The sequence below is a fragment of the Oreochromis aureus genome, linkage group 3, assembly GCF_013358895.1.
Source record: "Oreochromis aureus strain Israel breed Guangdong linkage group 3, ZZ_aureus, whole genome shotgun sequence".
NCBI classification, from domain to species: Eukaryota; Metazoa; Chordata; class Actinopteri; order Cichliformes; family Cichlidae; genus Oreochromis; species Oreochromis aureus.
The window spans coordinates 40,230,896-40,252,372 of NC_052944.1; the positions used below are offsets into that span (position 1 = coordinate 40,230,896).

General features: G+C 43.5%; 1 protein-coding gene across 3 annotated transcripts in view; it reads left to right on the plus strand.

Moving 5' to 3' along the window:
• The window catches only part of LOC116324508 (gastrula zinc finger protein XlCGF26.1-like), a 37,952-nt gene that overhangs the window by 12,852 nt on the left and 3,623 nt on the right, over positions 1-21,477 (plus strand). Inside the window, exons 1-2 of one of the 3 annotated variants that reach the window (XM_031745115.2) lie at positions 13,538-14,342; positions 15,003-15,080. The gene's annotated coding sequence lies outside the window, so the exon portion shown is untranslated. Of the gene's footprint in view, positions 1-13,537; positions 14,343-15,002; positions 15,081-21,477 lie in introns of those variants that run through there. The other 2 variants (XM_031745116.2, XM_039610240.1) reach the window with 2 other exon arrangements.

A 21,477-nucleotide genomic window follows, 5' to 3' on the forward strand; every position in this document is an offset into this window, starting at 1 on the left:
GTAAGTCCAACTGCATGGCTGACTGTCTATCCCGCGCGCTGGTTTCTCCCGTTTATGTTGGCATAGACTTTGACGCTATGGCCGCTGACCAACGGGCGGACCCGGATGTCCTTGCCCTTCGGTCTGAGCAAACGGGCCTTGTACTGGAGGACAGACCCGTGTGGAACGGCGGGCCTAGCCTGCTTTGTGACGTTTCCACCGGCCGACCACGCCCTGTAGTTCCACTTTCGTGGCGTCGTCGCGTTTTCGACTCCGTACACGCTCTCTCTCATCCGGGCGTCCGGGCCTCGGTCAAGCTGGTCAGCTCTAGGTTCGTTTGGCCGGGCCTTCGTAAATCAGTGAAAGACTAGGCAGCAGCGTGCATCCCATGCCAACGCGCTAAGATCCATAGGCACACACAGGCACCCCCCGAATCCTTCCGCGTTCCAGGGAGGCGTTTTGATCATGTACATGTGGATCTGGTTGGTCCCCTGCCGCAGTCACAAGGTTTCACGCACCTTTTGACTGTGGTGGACCGCACAACCCGCTGGCCTGAGGCGGTGCCTCTGGCGTCCACTACCACTACAGCAGCAGCAGTGGCCAGGGCATTTTTGTCAACGTGGGTTTCGCGTTTCGGTCCCCCTGCCGACATCACCTCAGACAGGGGCCCCCAGTTCATTTCCGTGCTTTGGTCTGCCATGGCTGACAGCCTGGGCGTCAAGGTCCACCGAACCACTGCATACCACCCGCAGGCCAATGGGATGTGCGAGCGTTTCCACCGGTCGCTTAAGGCCGCGTTCCGTGCTTCTCTCACAGATGGCAACTGGGTTGACCGCCTTCCATGGGTTTTACTGGGGTTGCGCTGCGCGGTTAAAGAAGACCTCGGGGTTCCCGGCTGAACTTGTCCTCGGTCAGCCCCTCCGGGTCCCGGGGAATTCTTGCCCGAGAGCCCACCCCGTGCTTCGCTCCTTCTGTGCTGTCTCTCCGTCCCCGAGAGACCGCTTTCTCTTCCGGCCCAGTGCACCATTGTCTGCCCGACACCTTTGTTCCAAGGTCGTTGGACTCTTCGCAGTTTGTTTTTGTCAGGCATGACGCTCATAGGCCTCCGCTGCGTCCACTGTATGACGGCCCCTTTAGGGTTATTCAACCGGGCAGGAAGCATTTCCTTTTGGACTTTGGGGGTCGTCAGGAGACTGTTTCTATTGACAGACTTAAGCCGGCACATGTGCTGCAGGATGATCAGTTGGTGCCGGCTCAGGCCCCCCGCCGTGGCCGCCCGCCTTCCACTGGACTGGACAACCCTGCTTCTTCCTCTGGGAGCACCCCCCACCTGGCGGGGCCCGAGCTATCTTCAGCTTCTCCTGGCCGCCCATGCCAGCCTGGTCCACAGGCTCGTTTCCCCTCAGCCAGCTCTCCACCTCCCCGGTTCAGCCGTTCTGGACGTTTGATTAAAGCGAGGGTTCTGGACTAGGGGATGACCCTACTGGGTGTTCGGGGGGGGCATGTGTGGTGGACCACTGGAGGGCTCCACTCACACCCAGTTCTCAGGAAGTGTTGTTGCTATGTTTTGGAGGGAAAAGTGTTCAGTTGTGTTGTGGTGAGGAATAAACGAGGAGTGTTAATCGAGAGCTTTCGTGTCGTCTGTGTTTACCTCCACAGTAGTACTACGCTAAAAACCAACTGCAGAGCGAAAGTCTGGGTCAATGGTTGCCGATGCGACGGCAAGGCTAACAAATGAACTCTCGAAGCGTTAGGCTAGCTTTGTAAGGGAACATAACTGAAAAGTATGAAACGAAAATGTTTTCTTTGTTGATAGACAATTTATTTATTGCCGGACTGTAAGATGAAAGTAGACACAATTTCGGACTCCCACATTTTGTCCGAAACTACATTGACGAGTTTTTTTACTGTTATTCAAATGCGACCGTGGAAATTACAAATAGAAGAAAATTCATTCATTCTTACCTTATACTAACCGTGGTGCAGGCCAGAGCAGTGACTTCTCCGGTCAATTCCGCTGAGAGTAAACATAATGTCCTGCTCTACTGTACAAGACAATGGTTAACTGGAGGGATGTACCACTGTGAGAGGGGTGCTGCGGAATAGTCCAAGTGATCGCTGCTTTAATTTCCCGGTCAACTATACATACTGTATACAAGATCAACAGGACCCTGAGAGCCTTCATCAGGAACTCAATGGGGATGTGGCAGACAACACTAGAGGCCAACTTCAAGCCCATAGCACAAGTCACCATCAAGTGCGGGATTTACCAAGGAGATGCCCTGTCCCCACTTCTGTTCTGCATAGGCCTTAACCCCCTCAGTGAGATCATTGACAAGACTGGCTACGGATACCGACTACAGAATGGAGCAGTTGTCAGCCACCTCCTGTACATGGATGACATCCAGCTGTATGCCAAGAGTGAACGAGACATCGATTCACTGATCCACACCACCAGGATATACAGCAATGACATCGGAATGTCGTTCGGACTGGAGAAGTGTAGTCGGATGGTAACATAGAGAGGGAGGGTAGTCAGAACTGAGGGGATCGAACTACCAGAAGGCAACATTGCAGACATAGAGGATAGTTACAAGTAGAGATGGACCGATCCGATATTAGGTGTCGGTATTGGTCCGATACTGACGTAAATTACTGGATCGGATATCGGAGAGAAATAAAAAATGTAATCCGATCCATTAAATATCAAAAAAGCACCTCACAAAACTTGCGACACGGCGTAACTCGGCTCATAACCGTAGCACGTCGGAGCAGTGTGCGTCACGTGATAGAGCGGCTGTGTGTATTTGTAGCCTTGCTACCAAACCGGCATTTCATCTCCGAGGAAGTTATCCCAGAGAGAAGTAAAGCAAGTGTGTAAGTTCATCTCTGAATGTTTGTAAAGCATTCCCACATTAAGCTTAACAACCAATATATGGAGCGACTGCCTCTCTCCCCCTCCCTCTCCTGCTGCTACTTCAATCGTGAAACTGATTAATGATCAGCTGATCGGCTTTTCTGTCGTGAGTCCGTCTCTCTTCTTTGTTTTTGGTCCACTTTGCACCAGAAAAAGGAAACCAGCGGCTGAACAACAGCAGCACGTTTAACCTTGATAAGCTGTTGTTAGAATTTATTTAATATTACTTTCTAGACCAGGATCCTTTTCTACGTAGCTGACAGCTGGTAACTGTGCAGGGGCGGATCTAGCAAAGTTTAGCCAGGGGGGCCGATAGGGCATGAACAGGGAAAAGGGGGCACAAAGACATACTTTTCTTTCTTATTCTCATTTAAAATGTCTAGCTTTTAATAAATAATTATCTGAGTCTTACACCCAAAGTTTTAATCTGATGTAAATGTATAGAAGTCCATTACTGTATATAGTAACTATTAAGTCTAATATACCCTAGTAAGGTATAGTACCTTTTCCTTTGGGAAGGTATGATCTGTGCAGTCTGCAATTCTGTTGAAGAAAGATGTTGAATCTATTTAATTATTCTTGAAAAATAACTGATTTCTGTGCATTTTTTTTCACACTGCATCAAATTAAAGTTGATTACGTTGATTAAGCATCACGAGGTGGAGGGTGGGTGGTCCCTATTTTTTATTTATTTTTTTGCTGGGAGTTTTAGAACCCTATTAGTTAGGTTGCTTACTCTTTAAAATACCAGAATAAAGAGGATGGAGTAGGTTTAAGTTTATTAGATTGATCAGTATTGCTGAACTATGAAATATTTCTGGTGCAGTGTATTTTTTGCATACGGGTATAATAGAATAGCTTTAGTGTTGTTGTTTTTTTTTTAACTTGAGTATGAACTTATACAAAAAGCAGCAAGATATTAAAAAAACAGTTTTATTGATTAAAAAACACACTTTATTGGATTCATATCGGTATCAGCAGATATCCAAATTTATGATATCGGTATCGGTATCAGACATAAAAAAGTGGTATCGTCTCTAGTTACAAGTACCTGGGGATCAGTGAATACCTCAGGCAGCAGAAACCCAAAAAAGAGGAGCTAGGCGAGGAACCATCATGGAAGGACAACCCCCTGCACGGTATGTACCACCGGCAGATAGTGGAGGTGGCTGATACCCAGAAATCCTACCAGTGGCTGGACAAAGCTGGACTGAAAGACAGCACGGAGGCACTAATCATGGCAGCACAGGAACAAGCACTAAGCACAAGATCCATTGAGGCTGGGGTCTGTCACATCAGCAAGACCCCAGGTGCAGGCTGTGTAAAGATGCCCCAGAGACAATCCAGCACATAACAGCAGGGTGCAAGATGCTAGCAGGCAAGGCATACATGGAACGCCATAACCAAGTGGCCGGCATAGTGTACAGGAACATCTGTGCCGAGTATAACCTGGAAGTCCCGAGGTCAAAATGGGAGATGCCCCCAAGGGTGGTTGAGAATGACCGAGCTAAGATCCTGTGGGACTTCCAGATGCAGACGGACAAAATGGTGGTGGCTAACCAACCGGACATAGTGGTGGTAGACAAACAGAAGAAAACGGCCGTAGTGATAGATGTAGTGGTTCCGAATGACAGCAACATCAGAAAGAAGGAACACGAGAAGCTGGAGAAATACCAAGGGCTCAGAAAAGAGCTCGAGAAGATGTGGAGTGTGAAGGTAATGGTGGTCCCCGTGGTAATCGGAGCACTAGGTGCGGTGACTCCCAAGCTAGGCGAGTGTCTCCAGCAGATCCCAGGAACAACATCGGAGATCTCTGTCCAGAAGAGCGCAGTCCTGGGAACAGCTAAGATACTGCGCAGGACCCTCAAGCTCCCAGGCCTCTGGTAGAGGACCCGAATGGAAGCTAGCGAGCTAACTTCCTGCTAATTTCTAACTTTGTTAAATGTCATAAATTCTGTTTCGTTTTCATGGATGCCTGGATGATAAACTCAGTTGTTACACATGGTAGAGCAGAACGCTGATAATTTTATTACAGATGAAAGACTTTAGATAGTTTTTCAACTCTCAGTGATGCCACAGTGATCGTGTGATTTATGGACCTGCAGCGGAGTTTGAGACCAGACACGGCTAGGGACGTCAGACTTAAAGACCGGATAAAGAGTGATATGAACATATCTATAACTTACCGGAATGAAAATGTCTGGAGCACACCAACAGATATTTGGAGATGGAAGAAAACTGGATATCAGCTCGTCTCACAGCTGCTATCCAGGCTAGACGCCTTCTTTTGGTAACATCCGATACATGAACTGCCTCATGTTGCTTCCAGGTGGGGAAAGAATGAAAAGATAAACCATTTTCAACCTTATTCCCTTGCCGGTCATGCGATCTAACTTTACAACTGACCGCACAGCAAGTACGAACCGTAGCTGGTGTTATCCATGTACTTTCGCTCCTCTTTCGCTAGCGCTTTGTTTGGCCCAGAAACATGGCGCCTCAACCAAAAATCCTGGCCACGCCCCCTCTCGTGACATCACGCTCCAAAAGCCCTATAGGGCTTTGGAGTTGACGTCACTGGAGGTGGGCCACGCCCCCTTTCCGCCATGACAGTAGGCTAGACACAGGATACAGCTTCAGCTATGGTTCGTACGTGTTGTGTTATCAGTTGCAACGTTTGATCACACGATCGTGAAGGCAAGAAGCTGGATAATGGGCTCTCTTTTCATCGTTTTTCAACCTGGAGGCAACGTGAGGGATCCCATGTATCCGATATTACTAAACAAAGACGTCAGGCTTGCATTGCAGCGGTGAGACGAGCGGATCGAGTTCTGTGCAATCCCCAGCTTTTTGTTGGTTTGGTCTCCGCATCTTCTTTCCGGTGAGTTCTAAATTAATTCATATCACTATTAAAATGCTTTTAGTGTTATTTTCAATGTGCTGAGGTCATAGATAATGAGATAAAACATGCTAATGTGTGATGCTGCAGAACCACGTCATGTCATCATGTCGACTGAGTAGCTTATGATTTAGCATTATTGCAGGCAAACCAGCATATGAAATGGATGTAACAAATCCACACTGGGCACCAACACTGCTCATGGGCCTCTAAAAACATACTAAATTGCTCTCATTGTACACTAATCCGCACATAACTTCCAGATGAATCACACACCTGTCATGTGCACTAATTTTATCTTACAGGCTTTTATTATGCAGCTGTGCTGTCCACAACTGATAACACAACACGTACGAACCATAGCTGAAGCTGTATCCTGTGTCTAGCCTACTGTCATGGCGGAAGGGGGCGTGGCCCACCTCCAGTGACATCACGCTCCAAAGCCCTATTAGGCTAATCGTTGTGTCACTTCCGGTATTTCAGACAATCCCTTTCCGTCAGGGCTTTTCACCCCTGATGATTGTTAAATATCCCAATTCTTTTATCTTTGGGCTCAAGGAATATACTCGGTGTATAAATGCTTAATCAACAATCTCTTTATTCCATACAGTTCTTATTATTCCATTAAACACTTTGAGCATAAACATCCGGACGGAAGATGTGCAAGGGAGGGTGTCCAGCAAAATCTCGAGGTGTCTTACCATTTCTCACATTCTTATAGCTTCGGCCCCACTCCACACTGAGCATTCACGTTCTTTCTCTGTTACGGCGCCTTATCATACATCAGTTTTTGTGAAGACGTGTGTGTGCCAACAAAGACCTTTTGCACATACAACAACAACAAATCATGGTTCACTCCTAAACTCCAACATCTTCGTAAGGCCAAGGAGGACGCCTACAGAAGTGGTGACAGGGCCCTGTACAAGCAAGCCAGGAACACACTGACCAAGGAGATCAAAGCAGCTAAAAGGATCTACTCCCAGAAGCTGGAAGAACGGCTCTCAGCCAACGACCCTGCGTCAGTGTGGAGGGGCCTGCAGGAAATCACCAGCTACAGACGCCCCCCACCCACTGTTGAAGCAAACAAAGACCTGGCCAACGAGTTAAACACTTTCTACTGCAGGTTTGAGACAGACAGACTCCCACGCCTCACCCTCCCCTCCCCAGAGACACTGCTTCAGACACTGACCCCCAAAACACCTTCCACCTCTCCCCCCTTCACTCTCACCCTCTCCAATCCAGACTCAACGACCTCCATCACAGCTCTCACCCCCCTTTCCTCCTCCCTGAAACTCAGAATACACACTAAGGATGTGATCCGACTATTTCAGAAACAGAAGCCCAGGAAAGCCCCCGGACCAGACGGTGTCTCACCCTCCTGCCTCAAGACCTGTTCTGAACAGCTGGCTCCCATCTTTACTCGCATCTTCAACAGATCCCTGGAGCTGTGTGAAGTTCCATCCTGCTTCAAACGCTCCACCATCATCCCTGTTCCCAAGAAACCCACCATCACAGGACTGAATGACTACAGACCTGTCGCCTTGACGTCTGTGGTCATGAAATCCTTAGAACGACTGGTGTTAGCCCATCTGAAGGACATTACAGGCCACCAGCTGGACCCTCTGCAGTTTGCCTACCGGGCAAACAGGTCGGTGGATGATGCAGTGAATATGGGGCTGCACTACATCCTGCAACACCTCGACCGCCTGGGAACTTATGCCAGGATCCTGTTTGTGGACTTTAGTTCGGCTTTTAACACCATCGTGCCTGAACTTCTCTCTTCCAAACTCTCCCAGCTCAGCGTGTCTCCAGCTACCTGTCAGTGGATCACCAGCTTCTTGACAGACAGAAAGCAGCAAGTGAGGCTGGGGGAGATCACCTCTGAAACTCGGTCCCTCAGTATTGGTGCCCCTCAAGGATGTGTCCTCTCACCACTACTGTTCTCCCTCTACACTAATGACTGCACCTCCAAGAACTCGGCTGTTAAACTCCTAAAGTTTGCAGATGACACCACTGTCATTGGCCTCATTCAGGATGGTGATGAGTCTGCATACCGGCAGGAAGTTGAGCGGCTGGTACTCTGGTGCAGTCAGCACAATCTGGAGCTGAACATGCTTAAGACTGTAGAGATGACAGTGGACTGACTTCAGGAGACATCCCTCAACTCTGCCCCCCCTTACCATATCAGACAGCCCTGTGTCGACTGTGAAGATCTTCAAGTTCCTGGGTACCACCATCTCCCAGGACCTGAAGTGGGAGACCAACATCAACTCCATCCTCAAAAAGACCCAGCAGAGGATGTACTTCCTGAGACAACTGGGGAAGTACAGTCTTCCACAGGAGCTGCTGATCCAGTTCTACACTGCAGTCATTGAGTTTGTCCTGTGCTCCTCCATCACAGTCTGGTATGGTGCAACCACTAAACAGGACAGGAGCAGACTGCAGCGGACTGTACGGGCAGCAGAAAGGATCATCGGCGCCCCCCTGCCCTCCATCCAGGACCTGTACCTCTCAAGAACCAGGAAACGGGCAGGGAAAATCATCACAGACCCCTCACACCCTGGACACAGACTTTTTGATCTGCTGCCCTCTGGCAGACGGTACAGAAGCCTGCAGACCAGGACCACCCGACACAGGAACAGTTTCTTTCCCCTCGCCATCTCCCTTCTAAATAGTTGACCTGTCACACTGCTCCCACTGCCAGACTGCAACTGCACCTTATGTACATTCTGTAGTATTCATTCCACCTCATTTCATTTCTGTATTTTATGTATATAAGTTTAGATTAGTTATTTATAGTTAGTTTACACAGCTTTGTGTATGTATGTGACCGAGTTTCAGAGGTCATGCGATCAGTGTCCCATATAAGTGAAAGCCCATTATAATCATGTAGACGCACACTTTGCGACTGTTTCCAGTAAGAATATTTCATAGCACTTTAAATTTCAATCTTCCAGGCCTGGTTAAAACAGAGCTGAGTCTTAAATGTGGATCACACCTCTCAGATTTCTTATATCAGTGCACTGGTACAAAAGCAAAAACAAAAGTAAACAATACAATAATAATAAAATAACAAATACTAGGACCAGTTCCAGACATGTCCAAGCATAAAACAGTCTCTGTCTCTTAGAGAAAGAAAACAACCCAAACCTCACTGATATCATCACTCTGCTGCTAAGAAAAATCAACAGAAAAACTCACAGGAAAAGTTTATTCTTGGAACAATATTGTTTGGGAATTAGACCCTCAGGTGCCGTAGCACGCAGAGTTACATTCACTGCTCCTGGCTTTAATTAGTTTCTGATACTTTCTTGGTTTGAATTCAGACCACTCGCCAATTGTGAGCTCTGTGAGCTCATCCACAAATGTGTCCAGATCTTTCCACCTGCTGTTACTAGACCTATCACGGGGAAATGCACCTTTTGTTCCTCCAGGTATTAAATCTCAATCATAGAAAATGCAGTGCTCCGAATTAAGAATTACACAGTTAATTTATCATTTTCATGCTGTACCACTGCTCCTCATATCTCTCATCAGGCTGTGTGAAGCACAACAAACAATTCATTCCAGGTCTTGAGCAGCCATAAACATCCTGAGGCATGCAGTCACGTGCAAGAAACTCCACTCTCTTACCACACAGACATTGTTTTCAGAAGCAGAGAATTATAGACCTTGTTTGTTAAATGTACATATGTGCCCTCTGGATAACATAAAATGTCTTCTGTGTAATCAATGTCTTCTTGTAACAAATTCTGTATGTGTGTGTGTGTGTGTTTGTGTGTGTAGCATTTTGCGTATCAGCATAAGCACTTGTGAGCAAAGCATTCTTCATCAGCATGTGTGTGTGTGCATCACTCTTCATTGCACAAGCTTGTGCATGTGTATTTTGTGTGTAAACCACTTCCCAGCGTATCAGCATTTCAGTTTAGGTGTGTGTGTCATTTCTCACTGAAATGACACACACACCCAGTGCACATGTGTTCCTGTGTGTCTATCACTTCATGCTGAGGCAGTGTAGTGTGCCCATATGTTTGTGTGTTCATCACTTTTCTGTTCTGGTGTCTTGGGTAAACCATAGCCTGAAGCGTACCCCGGGGTCCTGCCCTCCTCCTTTTCACTCTGTTTGCGACCATTGATGCTGCTGCTGCTGCTTACAGTGCTGTCCATCCTGGTTCTGGCCCCAGTTGGGGCAGTCCTCTCTCCAGTGTCCATGCTCGCCAAAGGTGAAACCTGCATCGTGTTCTGTGTTTTGTCCGTTCTGAGGTGCCTTTTAACCTCAATTGCTCCTTCTGTCTCTGCCACGCCCTTTTCTCTGATACCCGTTTATCCATGTTGGTCCTGCACAGTGTTAATGCAGAGTTATCAAGGTCAGCATTCTTTTGCTCGGCCTCACTTTTCATCCAGGATTAATGGGCATCTCGTCCCAGCTCTGTCAGCCGTTTCACTACACGGGGGAAATGGTGTCTTGGGTTTAGCACCTTCCGTCTCCATCTGTGTGAGATTGCTTTCCTGCAGCACCGTTGATGTTGTGGGTCCAACTGCTGCAGCATTTGGTCAGGGTCACGTTGAAGATGGTCTCCATCCGTCTCCATCTGTGTGAGATTGCTTTCCTGCAGCACCGTTGATGTTGTGGGTCCAACTGCTGCAGCATTTGGTCAGGGTCACGTTGAAGATGGCAGAGGGGAGAGTAGGAGTCCAGGTCAGCCTTGGCTTCCAGAGCCTGCAAAGCAGCCTGTAATCAATTATAAAGAGGAAAATAAAAACAAAACAAAACAAAAACAGACAGGAGTGTACGAACAGGAAAATTATGTGCTGTTTGCAGGGCTGGACTGGGACAAAAAATCGGCCCGGGCATTTTGACTAGAGACCGGCCCACCAGGATAGAGATTGAAAATGTGACGTCATTCGGGGTAAAACCGCAAAGGATTCTGGGAACTTGTGGCAAGAGGTACTAGCGCACGCAGGCTTTCAATTGAACTCAGTTACACAGCGATAAAAAAAAAACCCAAAAATGGCAAGAAGCTGTTGTATTATTAACTGCAATAGCCGGTCGCATGACAGCCACGGGAAGCCGAAGGGTAAAGAGATCTTTTTTTTTTTTATCGGATGTCGTTGAAGAGAAATTTTTTAAGCCATGTTTCCAAAGTAAGAGCCTACGGATGGTCTGGATATACCAAATATAACGTCCCAGAACACTCCAGCTCACATGCTCCAAGCATTCCCACAAAGGTCAGTGTTTTGTAGTAGTTAATACGTCATTTTTCTTAACATAATTGGTGATATAGGTTACAAGCAAGTCTGGCGCTGAACAGAAATTGTCGCGCTATGCTTCTTTATTTATTGTGCATAAATAGTGAATTGTCCTGACACAATATTGCGTTTCGCTTCTGTTATTACCACGGTACATTGACAAAAACATATACTTTTATTCACAGGATAAAACAGTTGTTTTGTATCACTAATTGTACAGTGCGATTACAACATACAATATTATTGTCACTGCTACATTTCTGTAATGCGTACCAGAAATTATTTCCACTACTAATTAATTACCGTTGAGCTCAAAGGTTATATTAATAAACGGTTAACGATTGTGTATTTATGAAGACGATTTGTGAGACTGGTAAACTTACCTTTGTTTGTACGATGGTCTTTCGTTCTACACGGTGCATTTCAAGGTCCTGTACCCATCCGTCGGTAAACTGTACCCGGGCTTGTTGCAGTGACCTGAAGTTACTAAAACTTCATGAGTGTATGCACTCACCCAAGAACCGTATAATTATAAATCTGAGCGTGGTGAAAGTTGGGCAGCACGCTAACGTCTTTTGTCCACTCTGTGTGCTCGTAAGGGTCTGACCCTGTCACTCCTTTGATTTTTTCCTCGTATCTTTTCTTTGACTTTTCATCAAGTCTGTTTTTGTACGGACCGGCATTGTTCTCCTTCGTTTTGTACATAACTTTTTTGTGCGGCAAAGAAAAACCAAGAAGGTATTGGAACCGGAGAATGAACGTTTTGCGGTGCTGCAAATGCTTGCATTTGATGCGGTACTTGGATTGTTTTGCCACGAGTTCCCGGCATGCAATGCGTGAAAGTCACATGATCTGTCAGTCGCTATAGGAAAAACCATAAAGCCTTTGCATGAAAACAACTGCTTTGATGTACACTGCCTTGTTGGTATATATGTATCAATCTAATAAACTTAAACCTACACCATCCTCCCTATTCTGGATTTTAAACAGTACATAGCGGAAACAAAAAGACTGCTTAGTCGAGTTAACTTCCTGAACTATCTACAACACATGGTAGAAACCTTAAATTAAGACCAAGAACACTAGAGGTGAGACATGATCATTAATTAATATTTATAATTAATAAATGACAGATTTAGTGATATTTCCTTTTTTTGTTCTCCATTTTCTTTAGTTTGTCTATAAGATTGCTAAACAAGGGGGAGGGTGCATCCGGCCTCCTCGGCTGTAATTGGTCCAGCCCAGAGTCGATCATGACCAATTGGCCAATCCAACACCTTTCATTATATATACCCTTCCTAAAAAAACAAAATTAAAAAAAATAAAAATCCATCGGCCCATAAAAACAAAAAATCACCAGCGGCCCACCGGGCAAATGCCCGGTATGCCCAATGGCCAGTCCAGCTATGGCTGTTTGCTATGTTACACAGAGAGGCAAGAAACGCTGGGCCAGGCCCTGTGTCAGTCTTCTCACCCCCTTGTTTTTAAAAAAATAATATAATCAACTCATAGCTCATCAAGATGACAGGCCAACAGAAATGCATATTTAAAATATGATGATATTACCACAAAATAGAAAAAATAGAATTTTCTTCATACAGTAATCACTTGTGCTGCTCAATCAGCAGAAAACATCTTGCAATTTGACTATCTTTTGACTATCTTAACCTCTAAACTTATTGTTTCATCACTAGTTGGTCATACCAGTCTCTTGCTTTTAGTTAAGCTGTTGTCCTGCAACCCAGAGAGTTTGTTTTGTCAGTAGTGGATAAACTCAGCATTTAACAACAAGTGTGTGTTAAGTTTCCCTGCTTTAATATTGCTGAAAAGTGTTGACATGTTCATAAGTGTAAGCTGATTTTCATTGCATGTGGGGGGTTAGTAGGCAGTTCAATGTATGAGTATGGCGTGGAGCTGTGGATTCAAACTTCTCTACAAAAAGCATTTCATGTCTCTCTGTTTGGGTGTGTGTGTATGTTCTCTCTTTTTTCACCATTTTATTGTGATAGTCTGGAAACTTTCTCAACCTCCACAAGTCCATCAGCGTTACCTTTCAACTCAATTTTAACGCACTTTTGTCTTCAGGGAGAGATTAACCATCCTTGAAGCTTCTACATGGAGGTGGAGATCTGACATTTTCAGCCAAACCATGGCCTAGTTGTGGTTCCAATTATGTTAATCTATCATTTTGCACCGGCCGATGTGCTTGTGGAGGACCAGGTCCGTGGTCTTTATTTAAGTTTCTAAAACAGGCTAATTTGTATGGAAGGATATGAGGATGTATATATCCGGTAGTATTCATCTATTTATTTTATTATTATTTTTTATTTGTGTTAGCGTTTGGTATGAGCGACTCATGACCAGACTCCAAACCAGTTGGTGGCGGTATTGCACCACATCGTTGTTTGCCAACGTTTGTTGCCAACCGCCGACAAACCACAAAGACGAAGAAGACGTAGTGCGCGTGCCCAGAGCACAAAGTAGGCTTTCAGAAGAAAGAGTGTAACCGAAGGTGGTTATATAAAATTCAAAGGGGGGGTGGGAGTGAGGAGAGCCACAAGAAGGAGTAGGCGAGAGGAGGTGGTGGTGTCACGACTGAGATTTGGGCATACGGGTTTGAATTCCACACTGTTCTTGATAGGGAAACATGCCTCAGGGAAATGTGATTATTGTGGAGCGGATGAAACCTTGGAGCATGTTATTTTGCAGTGTCGGAATTATACGGTAGAGAGGAGACGGTTGGTCCGGAATCTCAGTAGAATTGCTATGAAACTTGATCTTGTAGGGTTGCTACAGAAGGAGTCGGGGGATAAATGTTATCAGGCATTGTTTCAGTTTTTGAGAGAAGGACGGTTGTTTTGGAGGATATGGAGTGGGGTTTTTTTTGTTTTTGTTTGTTTTGTTTTTTTAGCGTGATTTCTGTCCACACTCCATACCAGTGGCGGCGGTAATGCACCATGCAGTTGTTTGCCAACCGCCAATAATACGTAAAAGAAGAAGAAGAGTGTAACCACAGTCATCATACTTGTCATTGGGGAGTTTTAGGTTTTTTTCAAGCCGGCTGAGGCAAATATCGTGTGGGCTGTGCTGAGCTTCCTTACTGCTGCCCCTCTGGTCTCCGGCAGATTACGTTTCTGTTTCTCATGCGTGATTGGAAAGAGATACGCTCTGGATGACTGAGAACCTTCACAGAGATATACGCTCGTAGCTCGGACAGCTTGGTCTCTCTCCTAGTCCATCAAAGCCGGCCTTCTCCGCTGGGGGATCTTTATTTCGGGTTATTCTGAGAGGGGATCCAGAGTGAGTACATTAAAATTATATTGGTTGCCTAACTCGGTAACTGTCTACATGGTTTCTCTCTCTTAGCTAATTTTGTTTTCGTCTGTACGTTCTGTTCAGCCTCTGTCATTTTGTCTGCCTGGAGCTTCCAGCAGTTCAGGACCTTAATTTTTTTAATCATTTGTGTTCAGCTAATTGTTTTCCTTCATATGAAGATGTTGTACTGAGTATTATGATTTGATGGGGTGGATAGAATACAACAGACTCAACATTTAATAACACAATCACCAACCAGTAATGTGTCTTTTAAGATGGCGCTGTTCTAGCGGCAGGCTGTTGTAGCAGCTAACTGTCTTCGTAAGCGCCCCCCCCCCAAATTTCTTGTTGTTCCTACTATTTTGAATTATTTTGTTTATGATACCTTTCTCTCTATATTTCTCTTTTTATCTAATATTTATCCATAATAACTCTGTTTCTACACTCAGTGAGTGCATGTTGTTTGTTGTATATTTGCTGCTATGACAACTTAGTTTTCCTCTGGGATTAATAAGGTTTTTCTGATTCTGATGTTGGTGCTGAACCTACGAGGCACAATAATGCTACACAATACAATGGTCTGCAGTAGTGCCCTACAATAATTTTAACTGTATTAAAAAATAAAACTCTTTTTTTCTGTCACAGGCGACTGGCAGGAGGCGAAGAGTCTGCTGGAGGAGCAGCTCAGCAGCTGTGGTAAGAAACATCGGTTCTTCATCAAAGGTGACAAAGAAAAATCGCCAACATTATTCTACAGTCATTAAACTGTAATTATTATTATGATTATTATTAATAATAATAACATCTAATTCTGTACACACTGACATTTTGCCTGTTTATCCCAAATGAGAGACAAATCACTGCTGAAGAAATATTTTGTAAAGCAACTAGTATTTCTTAATGACATGTTTCTAATTGTTCATTTGTCAGTGAAATACTTGTAAAACATTGTTTATATTTAAAAATGTATATTTATGGTATGTACTCATCAGTTTTCAGAACGAGTCATTCCACAGAAACAGCTCAATTCAATTAGGTCATGATTCAGTTAGTTTACCAGGTCAGGTTCTCAACCTGCTTTCATTAAAAGGAACCCCGACTATTATGACAAGTTACTCTAAATATGTTACAAATGATCTCCACTACATAAAAACATACTTGAGAATAACTACAATTTTTTTGTTATTCATTAAATCTTTGTTGTTTAAAACTATTTTGGAGCCGTTGGAGCGGCCATGTTTTTTCGCACAAAATGCATTCTGGGATGATGACATGTATTGGTTGTCGGCAGTATAGGTGCTTTCGTTCAGCTAACCTGTTTTGTTTTTTAAAGTGTATCAACGGTATTAATTAACTTGCCTATTAGTGACCTGGTTATGACTTGGTAGACCAGCACTATCCAGTCTTTAGGTCTGATGTCATTAGCCATGTCTGGGCCCAAACTCTGGTGCAGGTCCCAAAGTCAAATGACCACTGCAGCCTTACTGAGAGTTGAAAAACTGTCTAAATTCTTTCATCATCAATAAAAAGATCAGTGTTCTGCTCTACCAGGTGTAACAATTAAGTTTAACATCCAGGCATCCATGAACACGGAATTTATGACATTTAACTAAGTTAGAAGTTAGCAGGGAGTTAACTCGCTTGCTTCCATCTAAATATAATAAATGTTCTGACTGAGGGATTTGTGAACCAAATTAAAACATACAGCTCTGTTATCACTTCCAACATAAATGACGACAGGGAAGTAAACGGCAGTAACTGGTATACAGACATGGAAAAAATTGTTGGTACCCTTTGGTCAATGAAAGAAAACTCACACTGTCACAGAAATAACTTTAATCTGACAAAAGTAATAATAAATAAAAATTCTATAAATCTTAACCAATGAAAGTCAGATATTGCTTTTCAACTATGCTTCAACTGAATTATTTAAAAAATAAATGCATGAAACAGGCCAGGACAAAAATGATGGTACCCGCAACTTAATATTTTGCTGCACAACCTTTTGACTCAATCACTGCAATCGAACGATTCCTGTAACTGTCAATGAGACTTCTGCACCTCTCAGCAGGTATTTTGGCCCACTTGAAGGGCGCTGTTTCCAGACTGCATGTTTCAGCTCTTCCAAAGATGCTCAATAGGATTGAGGTCAGGGTTCATAGAAGTCCACTTTAAAATAGTCCTATGTTTCCCTCTTAGCCATTCTTGGGTGTTTTTAGCTGTGTGTTTTGGGTCATTGTCCAATAGACCCTGTGCATGAGAAAATGCTAACTTCCTGGTTTGAGACCGGATGTAGGGTTGTACATTTCCGGTAGCTTTACTTTGCGGTCAATTGCTACTGCGAAGATATACTCCAAAATCATGTCCAAAATTCGAAAACGGAAAGATCGCGTTAAGTTACAAAGAGCAGAAGGTGGGAACACTCACCACTGTTGTGTCATAAAAAAATCTAATGATCAATTTTGACATTTAAAGAGTTTAGATCGATCAGTTGTTTACATCACTCAACACAAGCAGAACTGCATTACAAAATCAGAAGACACATCGTCCACATTCAGAAGCACATCTCTGTATGGTGACTGGTCTTATGATTTAAACAGGCAAATGTTCAGCATTCAAACTACAGGTGAACAATAGTCCAACCAGATGTTTCCCCCGTTATGTCGATATCAGCTAGTCAAGTACACACCTACACAGCATGTTAACAAACCGTGAAAAAAAGCCACACAAAAAATGAATGATTGCTGGTAAGGGTTTCTATACATTAGTATTTACGATTGGTATGTTGTGACTTACCTTCAAAATTACAGTGGTTCCTCACTATAACGCGGTTCACCTTTCACCTCGCTGTTTCGCAGATTTTTTACTGCAAGTTTGCATGCTTTTCTTTTTTTTCTTTACATCACATTGTGTCCTGCGTCCTGATCACTGCAGACGATCTCCTCCATGACGTCTCTCCTGTACAGTACAGAATCGCTGCATCGCTCGCTAGCAGTGTGACTCTGAAGTGCAGTACAGTATGTCGATGATGTCGACGAAACATTTTGCACCGTCAAAAAATAAAATTGGCTAATTGATTTCACCTATCGCTGGTTATTTTTAGAACATAACACCCGCGATAAACAAGGGACTGCTGTTTACAGATACTGAGAAATATAAAATTTGAATCCCTTTTCTCTTTTGCTCTGAGGCACGGGGTAAAAAATATCGACAAGTCGATGAACATCATTTACAGATGTATTGGGTAAATGCCCAAGACATCTATAGAAATGTAAATCGCCGCTTGATTCATTCATTTGCTTAACTTGTTTTGGACCGTAAACCAGGCGCGAATAAGACACCGGAAACAAAGCTCCCCACAGGAGTTTCCGCACCGGAAGTAGCATATGCTAACGTGCACATAGTCTATTGTAAGACATATGATCTGCAACTGAGACCAAGCTTTCTGACACTGGCCAGCACATTTCTCTCCAGAATCCCTTGATAGTCTTGAGATTTCATTGTACCCTGCACAGATTCAAGACACCCTGTGCCAGATGCAGGAAAGCAGCCTCAGAACATAATCGAGCCTCCTCCATGTTTCACAGTTGGGACAGTGTTCTTTTCCTGATATGCTTCATTTTTCTGTCTGTGAACATCGAGCTGATGTGCCTTGACAAAAAGTTCAATTCTTGTCTCATCTGTCCACAGGACATTCTCCCAGAAGCTTTGTGGCTTGTCAACATGTAGTTTGTCATATTCCAGTCTGGCTTTTTTATGATTTGTTTTCAACAATGGAGTCCTCTTTGGTCGTCTCCCATGTAGCCCACTTTGGCTCAAACAAGGCTCGCAAAATTTCAAAATCCCTGGTAGCCCTTCGGGCAGGCACTCTTCAGTTTTTGGTAGCCCCCAAAAAAATTTAAGTAGCCCGAATAAAAAAGAGAGCAATTTTTTAATGTTTTGTTTCCTTTACAATATTATACATTAAAGTATAATATTGTAACGGAAACAAAAATTAATCAGAAAGTTGTTAAAATACAAATCACAACAACTGTATAAAAATCACAGTCATCAACTCAAATACTTGTTTCTAATTGAACAGAAATTTCTATGAACTTGTAAGAACTGTGTAGAACATGAATCAGTCTGTGTCAGATCCTGAATCTGAAATTTCCACTGAAGTCAAGGGTAAGGGGTAAGTGGAACCAAGATCGAGGCCATTTGCTTTTTGAAGTTTGCATAGACTGCTAAATTTTGACAATGGTAGTTAACTCTTTGCAACATAGTACGCTTTTGAAAGATTTTTCAGGACTTCTTGTGCTTGGTTTATTTTTAGTATGTTTTTTGCAATTGCTGTTTGTTCTGGGAAGGATACTGCAGACTGGACAATAATGCATTTCTTGCATTTCTCATGGGTTCTGATGGGGTCTTTCTTAAAATTACTGGTCCCAGTTACAAAGGCGCTTGTCGACTCAAATGAAATGAAACTTACAACACACCTGGCAGAACATGATGTTATTTAGCTCGTCATATTCCAGCCACAGAAATTCTTTTGTCCATGAAACCAAAAAAGCTGAACTTTCTTTTTGCCTCATAGTCTGATTTGTCATAACTTTTCCGTTTTGTGGTAGGCTTTTATTTGGCTGCCCCTTCTTCACCCTGACTTGTCTTATTTGGCTCAGCAGAACTAAAATACCGGCGTAAATCCTGCTGCTTTTACACACGTACTTACATAACGTCAGCGATTCTCTGCGCAATCAACCTCTCACATGTTTAAGCTTGCTGTGGGAGATTTCACTTGTGGCGTTTGAATAGTAGCTAATGAGTGATAAGACGATGTCAGAGGAATTGGTGCGCAATTAATCGTCACTCACCAATCAGTGCTGCCGCTCTCTACACACCGTTCGCGCGATCGCAAAGTGAAAGTGAAAGCAAAAAACAAGCAAAAATTCAAACGCGATTTCAATATGTCACATATTGGCAGTGGCTCATCGATGCCGATGACATAATTACTCAGCTACATTTTCGAAAGAATGCAAAAGCATTGACATATATTTTCCCTTCCTATGATAGCCCGACAGGCAGGGCTGAGATAGATTTTGGTAGCCCAACTGGAAAAATCGCTAGCCCCGGGACGTCGGGCAAGCGATTTTGCGAGCCCTGCTCAAACAACGACAGATGGTGTGACCTGACACTGATGTTCCTTGAGTATGAAGTTCAGCTTGGATGTCTTTAGAAGTCTTTCTGGGCTCTTTTGTTACCATTCAGATTATCCGTCTCTTTGATCTGTCATCAATTTTCCTCCTGCAGCCATGTCCAGGGAGGTTTGCTACGGTACCATGGATCTTAAATTTCTAAATAATATGTGCAAGTGTAGTCACAGGAACATCTAGCTGCTTGGAGATTGTTTTATAGCCTTTACCTTTAATATGCCTGTCTATGATTTTCTTTCTAATCTCCTGAGACAACTCTTTCCTTTGCTTCCTCTGGTCCATGTTGAGTGTGGTACACACCATGTCATCAATCAACACACTGAGGCTGTGTCCCAATTAAGAGACCGCACGCTTGAAGTACGCGCAGTTCGCGTACTACGTACTATAAGTACGAGAAGTGCGGAAGTGAGAGGCTTGTGAAATGGGACGGTTCAGCCTTCGTCGCGCTGCTCAGGTTGCCTAGCAACCATGATACTAACTGCGAGAAACATTTCATACAGCATTGTTTGACAGAAATGAAAGAGAAAAAAATGGGTTTTTTTTGTTCATTCATTTTTTTATGACCTCACTTTGATTAGTTGAGTATCTGAGGCTGAGACCACGGGACTGTAAAACATGATAGTTGGGCTTCATTTCTGTACTGAACAGTCATTTAAGATTAGTTAGTAAATAACAATTAGCTAATGTTGTTCATGAGACTAAAATCATCTCACTTTGGTAATGTAAATATAATATGGCCAATATTATATTTATTGTCAGATTATTATGATATATATATGTATGTGTGTGTGTGTGTGTGTGTATGTATGTGTGTATGTATGTATGTATGTATATATATGTGTATACACATATGTGTGTATATGTGTATATATATGTGTATATACATAACAGCAGTGAGCTTGAACTCTGGGTCAAAGATTCAAGTTGCAGTTATTTATATTGCCTATCACCTTAAATCTTCACTCAAAGACAAGTGTCTTTGACAGTGTACATATAGATGTGTTATATATATATAAGAGACAAATATTGTTCTCTTAATATGTTGTCATTACATTACATCTGGCTTAATGCTTACATATATGTGTAAAAAGAAAATGTACGAGCTGTGATAACTGTTTCTGATAGAATGAAGAGTAGACTGATATATTAAATATTCCTTTATTGGGTGAGGAAAATCAGACCATGTCATAACTGCTTTAAGTCATACAGAATAGATATCAGAGCCTTAAACAGGCCGACTTCTGCTAAATGGGTCAAACTGGGCAGAAAGTATACAAACACATAACATCCTTATAGAATATGATGTAACACTATAGATCAACTTACCTCAGAATATATAACGCATATAAACAATTACAGCAATATGATGCAACAAACACAGCAGTACTTCTAGTCCAAAATACTCAAAGCTTCATAGAACTGAAACACACATTTATTTTCAGGTCCATTCTGCTGCTGATACATACTTTAGGTTTCTGAATATTAAACTTGTTGCTGCCTTTCATAGTGTGTAACTTGAAGGCCCTGAGTACTTTCTCCCACACTGAAAACACTGGAATGATAAAATTATTTGAACATTATCTAATAAGACTGATTCAGGACAGACAATTAGTTATTCTAAACTTTTCTAGCAGTCCTTCACAAACAGGGAACAGTCTGTCTATTCTCTCCATCTGTCAGCTGCTGCTGGCTCTTCCTCCTCCTCTTCCTCACACACTGCTGAGTTTGTCCTGGTGGATCATCAGGGGTGCAAAGCCTCACAGATGATGTGCAGCAGTGGGTCCCTCAGTCTGTCCTCACTCTGGACACTTGCAGTTGTCACACATGGAAATCAAATGTGTGATAAGCTGCAGGATTCAAACACAAGTGTAACTTATAAATACATGTTCATACTTTTATTCCACAATCAGAGAGAAAGAAACAGAGAG